We start from the raw sequence: 8,925 nt of genomic DNA on the forward strand, positions 1-8,925 counted from the left end.
GGGGAGTTAGCTCAAGTGGTAGAGCGCTTGCTTAGCATGCAAGAGGTAGTGGGATCGATGCCCACATTCTCCAAGCTTTATTATTCGGACCTTGGGTCTCCAAAAACTCAGATCTCCAAACCCAAGTTAGTGTCTGAGAGGAGGATGCTGCTTTGGTTCAAGACATAGGAGCAGCAACAATACAGGGCTGGTGACGGCTCCCTCCTGGCATTCAGTATAGTGTAGATCTACTGTGTAATTCATTTTCTGTTTCTTCAAGGAGCTGTGAAGCCAAGGGACATATACACCTGTTCTTTTCTCCCTGTTTCTGCCTGCAGCTTGGTCCTAAATGTGAGACAATTGTGAAAAGTGCAGGGCAGCGCCACCTGGGTAAATACCGCCCCGGCTTTCTGGTCAGGGGACTGAAACCAGGATGTGTCAAGTAACTAGAATGTGCCTGGACAGATACTATAGAAAGCAAACCCATAAAGTTGTTCATGAGCCTGTGGACGCACCTGCCAGCTGTGAATAAGTGGCTCTAATCCCAAACAACTTACCAAAAAAGAGCCTGAGAGCTGAACTGCGCAATGGCCAACTTTCCAGTCCTCACTGACCACTGGGTTGCACACATTCCGGAGATCTCGGAACAGCAGTGCAAAGGCTTTGCAAATAGAGTTATCTTTGAAACAACAACACATGGAAGGCTGGTTGGTACTTGGAACTTGAATACAAGGCAATTTTTGTGTCTGCAAAAACAAAAATAGCAATATTATTCTTAAGATTTCAACAAAACACAGCGTCTCATCACATAATCCAAAGAAGTCCAGGTTGCAAGCCCCAAAATATTCAGCATTATGAAAAATCAGGGAGATCTTAATTCACATGGCAAAGAGACTCCTCGAATAACTATACTGAGAGGACACAGATGTCAAAATCATCTGACGCATACATTAGAGCAGTCATGATAACAATGCTCCTAGAATTAGGGGATAACATTCGTGAAGTGAATGGAACGTTGGAAAGTGTCAGCAAATATCTGGAATATATAAAACCAATTTTAAACTTAAGAATTAAAAAAATGTGTTAACCAAAACTCTTAGGGGAAATAAAAAGCTTAACTGGATGATCTCAATAACAGAATGCAGATGCTAAGAAAAAGCCAACGAACTTGAAAACAGAACAAGAATACCTACATAATCTGAATGATAGAGAGAAAGGAGGATTTTTGTAAATGAACAGAGCCTCAGGGACAAATAAAAACAACAAATCTAACATTCACATTATTGTAATCTGAAAAGAAGAGGACAAAGAGGACTTTGTGGGATAGAACTTTGAAGAATTAATGGCTGAAAATGTATCCAATTTGTCAAAAGATATAAACCAGGTTTTTAAAGTTCGGCAAAGGTCAAGCAGGACAAACCCAAAGAAACCCATTGCAAAACATATCATAATCAAACTGCTGAAAACGAGGAAAGCACAAAACAATCTTGAAAGTGGTCAAAGGAAAATGGAAAAGAAACTACCATGTGAATGAGTGTAGATTTCTCTTCAGGAACCACAGGGGCCAGAAAAAAAATGTCATAGTATTTAGTAAGTAACAAAAGAAAAAGACCTATCAACCCAGAATACTATGCGGAGCAAAAGTATCTTTCAGACATAAAGGCAAATAAATGCATTCTCATTGGAAGGTGAGTAAATCCATTCTCATTCTTAGCGAGAATGCTAGAAAATAATTAGCAAAGATTTGAGATGAGAAAAGTGATACCAGAAGGAAACTTAGAACGTCATCAATGAAGGAACAAAAGCAGAAATAGAAAATGTCTGGGTAGACATAACAGACTCTTATTCTTCTCTTGAGTTCCTTAAGGTATGTTTGGTGATTGAAAGCGAAAATTGTAACTCTATCAGAAACAGTTGTCATTGTATGTAGACATACTACATAAATAAGATAAAAGGGTAAGTGTAATGGGCCTAACTCTCGATGAAGTTTCTATATTCAACTTGAGTGGTAAAATATTGCTTCTAAGTATGTTGTGAAAAGTTACATATGTGTATGGTAATCCCTAGACCACTTACTAATCAGATTTAAATAAACCAAAACAAGACAGAAAGGGGAACATAGAAGAATTAAAATGGAGGGAACAAAGGTTAATAAATTATTAAATAGCAGACCTATCTAAAAACTTATCTATAATAGCATTACATGTAAATGATCTAAGTACTTCATTAAAAACTAGAGATCATCAGAATGTATTAAAAATAAATATGCTGACTATAAGAAAGCCACCTACAGTACACTTATATATCAGAATAAAAGTTATATAGCAGATTGAAGGGAAAGAGTGGAAAAGATACCTCATGCAAGCATTAATCAAAGACAGCTGTGATGTTTACATTAAAATCGGACAAAGTAGATTTGAAAGCCGAGAAACTTTTCAGGAATAATGAGGGCTGCTAAATAACTATGATTGTCCATTCTCCGGGTAATACTGTTCCAAATGTATATGAGGACACAGATTTTCAAAACACATAAACAAAATTAGATAAGCCAGGTAAAAATAGCAACATCCAATTAAAGTTGAAGACACTAAAACTCCTCTCTCAGTAATTGGTAGACTTAGTAGACAACAAATCGACAAACATGTTGGAGAACTGAACCACACCATCCACCAATGGATCTAATCAACTTCATAACGCAAAATAAAAATTTAGCCAGAAAGCAAAGACAAAAATTAAAAGAAAAGTAAGATCATGTTATAACCAGGAAATTAAGAGTGGTCCAGCACACAGAAGGGTGCTATTACTGAAAGAGTTGGAAATAGTGACTTAGTTATTTTGAAACATTTTTAAAGGTGTTATTTAGCTGGAAATGACAGAAAGACTGACGATGGTGAATCTGGAGGTGGATCTTCCGTTGTCTGTATTTATCTTGTCTTCTTTTGAGGTCTGGGGTGTCTATACTTCCTCTGAATTACCTGACCCTACTACAGTGTCTGGCACAGAGCATCTCCCCAGTGAAGATGTATTAAATGAGTGGATAGTGATTGATAGATTCAAAAGAGTTGTGCAAGAATAGTGTCCGTTATTTGGCAAATCATCGAATGTGGTGTTTGAAGGAAGACAATGAATCAAGGTTGACTAGAAAGGTAAGCCCAAGGCCAGACGTGGTGGCTCATTACTGTAATCCCAGCCCTTTGGGAGGCCGAGATGGGCGGATCCCTTGACGCCAGGAGTTTGAGACCAGCCTGGGCAACACAGTGAAACCCTGTCTCTACAAAAAAAATACAAAAATCAGCCGGATGTGGTGGTATGCATCTGTAGTTCCAGCTACTCAGGAGGCTGAGGTGGGAAGATCGCTTGACCCGGGAGGCGGAGGTTGCAGTGAACAGAGATCACACCAGTGCCCTGGCAATAAAGTGAGACCCTGTCTTAAAATAAAATAAAATGTAAAAGTTAAGCCCAGGCCGGGCGCGGTGGCTCACACCTGTAATCCCAGCACTTTGGGAGCCCAATGCAGGCGGATCACCTGAGGTCAGGAGTTTGAGACCAGCCTGGCCAACATGGTGGAACCCCATCTGTACGAAAAATACAAAAATTAGCCAGGCACCTGTAGTCGTAGCTACTTGGGAGGCTGAGGCAGGAGAATCACTTGAACCCGGGAGGCAGAGGTTGCAGTGCGCCAAGATTGCGCCATTATGGCGATCCCTAGACCCCTGGGATGGTGATCCCTAGACCACTTACGAACCAGATTTAAATAAACTGAAATAAACTAGGAACAAGAACATACAAGAATTGAGACAAGGGGAACAAATGATTAATAGAGCATTGAAAAGTAGATCTATGGGCGCGGTGGCTCACGCCTGTAATAACAGCACTTTGGGAGGCCGAGGCAGGTGGATCACCTGAGGTCAGGAGATTGAGACCAGCCTGGCCAACGTGGTGAAACCCCGTCTCTACTAAGAATACAAAAAAATTAGCCAGGCATGGGGCCGGGTGCCTGTAATCCCAACTACTCGGGAGGCTGAGACAGGAGAATCACTTGAACCTGGGATGCGGAGGTTGCAGTGAGGGGAGATTGTGCCATTGCACTCCAGCCTGGGTGACAACAGCAAGACTCCACCTCAAAAAGAAAAACAGTGGATCTATCTAAAAACTTATGTATAAAAACATTAAATGTAAATGATCTAAACCCATGAGTTGAAAACCAGAAATTGTCAGAATGTGTTATAAATGAATATGCTGACTATAGGAAAGTCACTAGTAATATGCTTATATATGACATTAAAAGTTACATAGCATATTGAAAGTAAAGAATGCGAAAAGGCATGTCATTTAGGCATTACTCAAAGAAAGCTGTGGTGGATATATTCAAATCAGACAAACCAGATTTTAAATTGTAGAAAACTTCCAGGGATAAAGCTGTTACATAATTAGAGGTGTCAACACACCAGAGAAATAATGTCCCAAATGCATATAAGGACACAGGGCTTCAAAACTCATGAGCAAAATTGGATAATCCAGATAAAAACAGAAAAATCCAATTACATTTGCAGACGTTAACACTCCTCTCTCAGTAATTGATAGATCCAGCAGATAATAAACCAGTAAACACATTTGAGAACTGAACAACACTCATCCAGCAATGGATCTAATCAATCAACTTTCTAAAGCAAAATCACAATTTGGGTAGAAGGAAGAGGAAAAAAAATCAAAGAAAAGCAGGATCATGTTATCACTAGGAAATCAGGAATGTTCAGAGTGCAAAAGAGTGATATATTGAAACTGACATTTTTGAAAGCGTTATTTAGCTGTAAATGACACGGAGACTGAAATGGTATCTTCCCTTGTCCATATTTATCCTGCCTTCTCTTGAGGACTGGGCTGCTTGAATCTTTAGAATCTCCTGAACTTACAACAGTGTCTGGCACAGAGCATCTTCCCTGTGAATGCGTACTGAATCAACGGAAAGGAATTGACAGATTCAAAAATGTTTTGCGGGAATAATGTTTACTCTTTGACAAATCACTGAATGTGGTGTTTGAAGGAGAAAAATGTGTCAAAAGTTGACTTGGAAACGAAGCCCAAAAGGTAAGTAAAGGGGATTTGGGGAATGAGATATTTGGTGTGTGAATGAATGCGGTGCTGTGGAGAGGAGTAGGCAGTAAGATTGTGAACTGGAGCAGAGAAAGAATCACGTTTTAAAATCTAAAACATCTTCTCCGTTCAAGCTTTGATACTTAGCAGCTCTGGCACCTTAGAAACGAAACTTATCTGAGGTTCCATTACTTCTAGAAAGTGCAGATTAGGACACATAGTTTTGTTGGTGAAGTTCCATTGGACTATATGAAGTAAACTCAATAAATCTCTCAGTATAATGAATGGCATACATGATTTGCTTTACGCTTTTTGTAGCAGGATTGTCTCCAGTCATGTAGATGCAAGTGGAGATAGAGAGTAAGACAAAGTAGTATGGACAGGAGACACCTTTAAAGACTATTTTTTCATTCCTTCGTTCATTCAGTTGGTCAGTCAGTGAACTATTATGGACTGAACATGTCCTGTGTGTCTTTTCAAAAAAGGGGACCATGGGAGGTGTAAGAGTGACTAAGATCTCTGAAGGAGGGAGAAGCCAGATGACTGGGCCACAAGAGGGAAAAAGTCAGCAAAACAGGTGCAATTGTTCCTGGCCTCTTGCCTCAAGATGGTTGTATTGTTAGGTGAATACTAGAAATGGGTAGATTCCGCCTGTCCTGAGGAAAAAATTCTTTGGTTGCAGGATTGGATTGGCTGATAAAGAGTGATTTCCAAGCACCATTGATTGTGTTCTTTGAAAGTTAGGAACTGATAAAGCAGCAGTGCTTGGGAAATAACATGTGGGATGTCAACTCTTAGGCGAGAACTGCCTTCTTTCTGCAGCAGGCCACACATCAATCTCAAAATCTAAAGGTTTTGAGTTTGAACATCAGAGGGGATACAGTTTTTGCTGCTATTTTGGTTGAGGGAAACAAAATGGGTGCACTAAATAATGAAATGCAAATGCTATGAGACAGCAATTTGAAGACTGACTCAATGTTAGCTTAGAATGGAAAAGTGATTTAGGTTTTCTTTGTTTTTTGGGTTTTTTTTTTTTTGGCTTGTCAGTGTAAAATGAGCGGTAAAGGGATATAGATGACACAAGAAACTGCAAGCTATATCATATAATTGGTCTTTCTCGCTAGCTGATGGAAGAAACAGGAACTTTTTCATCCAAATTCCTGCTCTCAAGGTTACCTAATTGTAATTATGAGGTGAGTGGGTGAAGTCATTTCTTTTAACCTACATGTATTTCTCGAGCACATATCTTGTTAAGAGACTGTTTGGGGTACAGCCGTTTAACAGTGAAAAAACACATATATTCCCACCTTTGTGAAACTACCTTCTAGTGGATAGGAGTGAGGGGAGAAACAGAGCAGAAGCAAACAAGAAAAATACATAAGATGTTGTGTGACAGTGTCTACTGGGAAGGAATCCGTAGGCGGTAAGGGACTTGGGAGTGTGGAGGTGGCCCATTCAGAAGCTTTTAGGAGTGGAATCTGAGAAGTTGTCACCTTGAAGACATCCTTTACCCACTCCCCATCCTCTTCCCCACTCCCCACTCCTGCTTCTTCCTTCAATCATCTTTCTTCACATGGGAAATGAGGACTCTGGGATTCACTGGCTGGATCGCAGCACCTAGAGATGGATCTGATCAGTAAGAACTGCTCAGTAAGCATTAGCTACTGCTTTGGTTGCCTTCCCCCTGTGGAGTGCTGGCCTCTTGGATTGAGCTTGCATCATCGGTGTTCAGTAGGAGCTTGCTTAGTGGACTTACAGGTTGAGGTTAGAACCCACCAGGATTCTTCTCCTGGGAAGAACAGGCTTCCCTCTAAGGCTTCCACAGACGGTGGGTGAGGAAAGAGCCCTAAATTGCTTGAAAAATTGATTGCTCTTTGGGCAAAGCAAGAAACCCTCCTACGGAAGGGCATCATTTGGGCATCTATCGGGGTCTCAGTACAAAGATGAGTGCTCAAGAGGTCAAGATGCTCAAGCGGAGAATCTGACCAGAATGTTCGTGGTACAGAGAAGCAATCCTGTTGGGAGAAGGAAGACAATTGAGGCCTTGGAATATAAGCGAAAGAAGCTTCAAAGGGAATACTAAAAAGATTCAGGCACAAATCCTTTACTACATTCTTTTGTACAAATCAAATTTTGCCTAGAAAATCATACCTTACTATACATCCCTATTGTGTTCCTCCACCATCTATTTTATTTTTTTAAGCGTTATTTCGTTTTTATGTTCACAGAAGCTTGTTGCTACAACTAAATGAGCAAAACAGCCAGTAGCAACAGAAATGCGTTAATCTCTCTCCTCAGACCTTGAAAGCATTTTCCTTAAAGGTGAACAATATTCCACATACAAGGACTTTTACAGCACTCTGTGCCAGAAATTATGCTGAATGTTTATTAATTTTTACGTAAGTCGGTCAATACAGTTTTTCAGCTTCTCCAAGTATTATTACTCCAGTGTTATAAATGACACTGAAGTAAAGGACATATCGCTCTCTTTATTCTGTGTTTGTGTGTCTGCTTACAGCTAAGGACTTCCCAAATTATAGTTTTGTAAACATTAGTTCTAAATCATGCCGATCACTTGAATTTTGAAAACGTCAAAGCCAATCACATTAGTGTAGTAGAAAATACGGGTTTGCGGTGCATTGGCTCACTGTTTTATTCGCTATGGATCAGTGGAGTAGAAATTCCCAACGCGGAAAGGGGTTCATTCCTGTCTCTCAGCCTCAGCAAAGTTAAGACATTTCAGACCTTTCCTGACTTTGGATCTATTGCGCATGCTCTGTCCTTTACCACTATCCAATCCTAGGGGCATATAGAGCCACTCAGAGCCTTAGAAGTACATTCAGCGAAATGGAACCAAGCACCATATAGTGTAGCCTATTGTTCTTCAGATCAAAATGCACCGTGTTGAGATAGCATGAATTCTACAGACCCGTGAAGCCCATGTGGACCACAAGACACTCTTTCCATCCTGCCTGCACACATATCCCTCACTCTTCATTGATTCATGCAGACTTTTAAAAGTGTTTAGCAATAAGCATCCTACCCCCAGGAAGGTTATGATCTCACGGAGAAGATGGCCAAGCAACAGACAATCACAACGTGGTGAATGCCACAAAACAAATTGTACCTGGATCTCCGTGAGTGCTAGGAGGAAGGCAACCCAAACTCAGAAAACTAGGAGAGGTGTCAGGGAAGACATTTCCCAGAAGATGGTGTTGTGTCTAACAAAGCCGTGAGACCAGCAAAGAGGAGGTGAAAGGCTCAGCGTTCTGTGGGACATTTCCTTAAGTCCAGTATCTCTAGAATTGAGTGTGGGAAGCTAAAAGAGCGGAAATAGAAATGAAAAATGGGAGTTCTTGAGAGGCTTTTTTACCCTGCACAAGCCAAGGACTGGTCTGCAGGAAGTAAGCAGATGCACAGTTAAGAAAGCCCGTATCAGGAGTTAGTCATGATAGAGAAGGATCTGTACACTTTGGAAACCGTAAAAGAATGAAAAGCCCAGGTCTTTATTTCCGTGTTTTCGCCTCTGTTTTTCACGTTCCTCCCGGATTTCAATTTCCTTCTGGAATCTCAGCTCTCTTCATCATCTGCTCTTGCAGGAACACTAAACTGCAAACGCAACCCTACGATTCAGGGAACTACGTCCCATCAAGATTAGTGAGTACGTATATATTTACTTTCTTGTTCTCTTGCGACTTTCTATACCACTGCACACAATTGTTACCGTGAAATAAGCATTAAGAGTCTGCGTAGATTACTGGGTACATATACATTTACTTTCTTGTTCTCTCGTGACTTTCGATATCACTGGGCACAATTGTTACTGTGAGATAGACATTAAAAGAGTGCGTG

The 8,925-nt window shown here is 40.6% G+C and overlaps 1 non-coding gene across 1 annotated transcript; it reads left to right on the plus strand.

Annotated features, from left to right (window-relative positions):
* TRNAA-AGC lies at window positions 1-73 on the plus strand. Its single transcript has one exon. It is a non-coding gene; the product is annotated as a tRNA-Ala (tRNA).
* Window positions 74-8,925: the final 8,852 nt, after the last annotated feature.

Source organism: Papio anubis, chromosome 6 (genome assembly GCF_008728515.1).
Source record: "Papio anubis isolate 15944 chromosome 6, Panubis1.0, whole genome shotgun sequence".
NCBI lineage: Eukaryota > Metazoa > Chordata > Mammalia > Primates > Cercopithecidae > Papio > Papio anubis.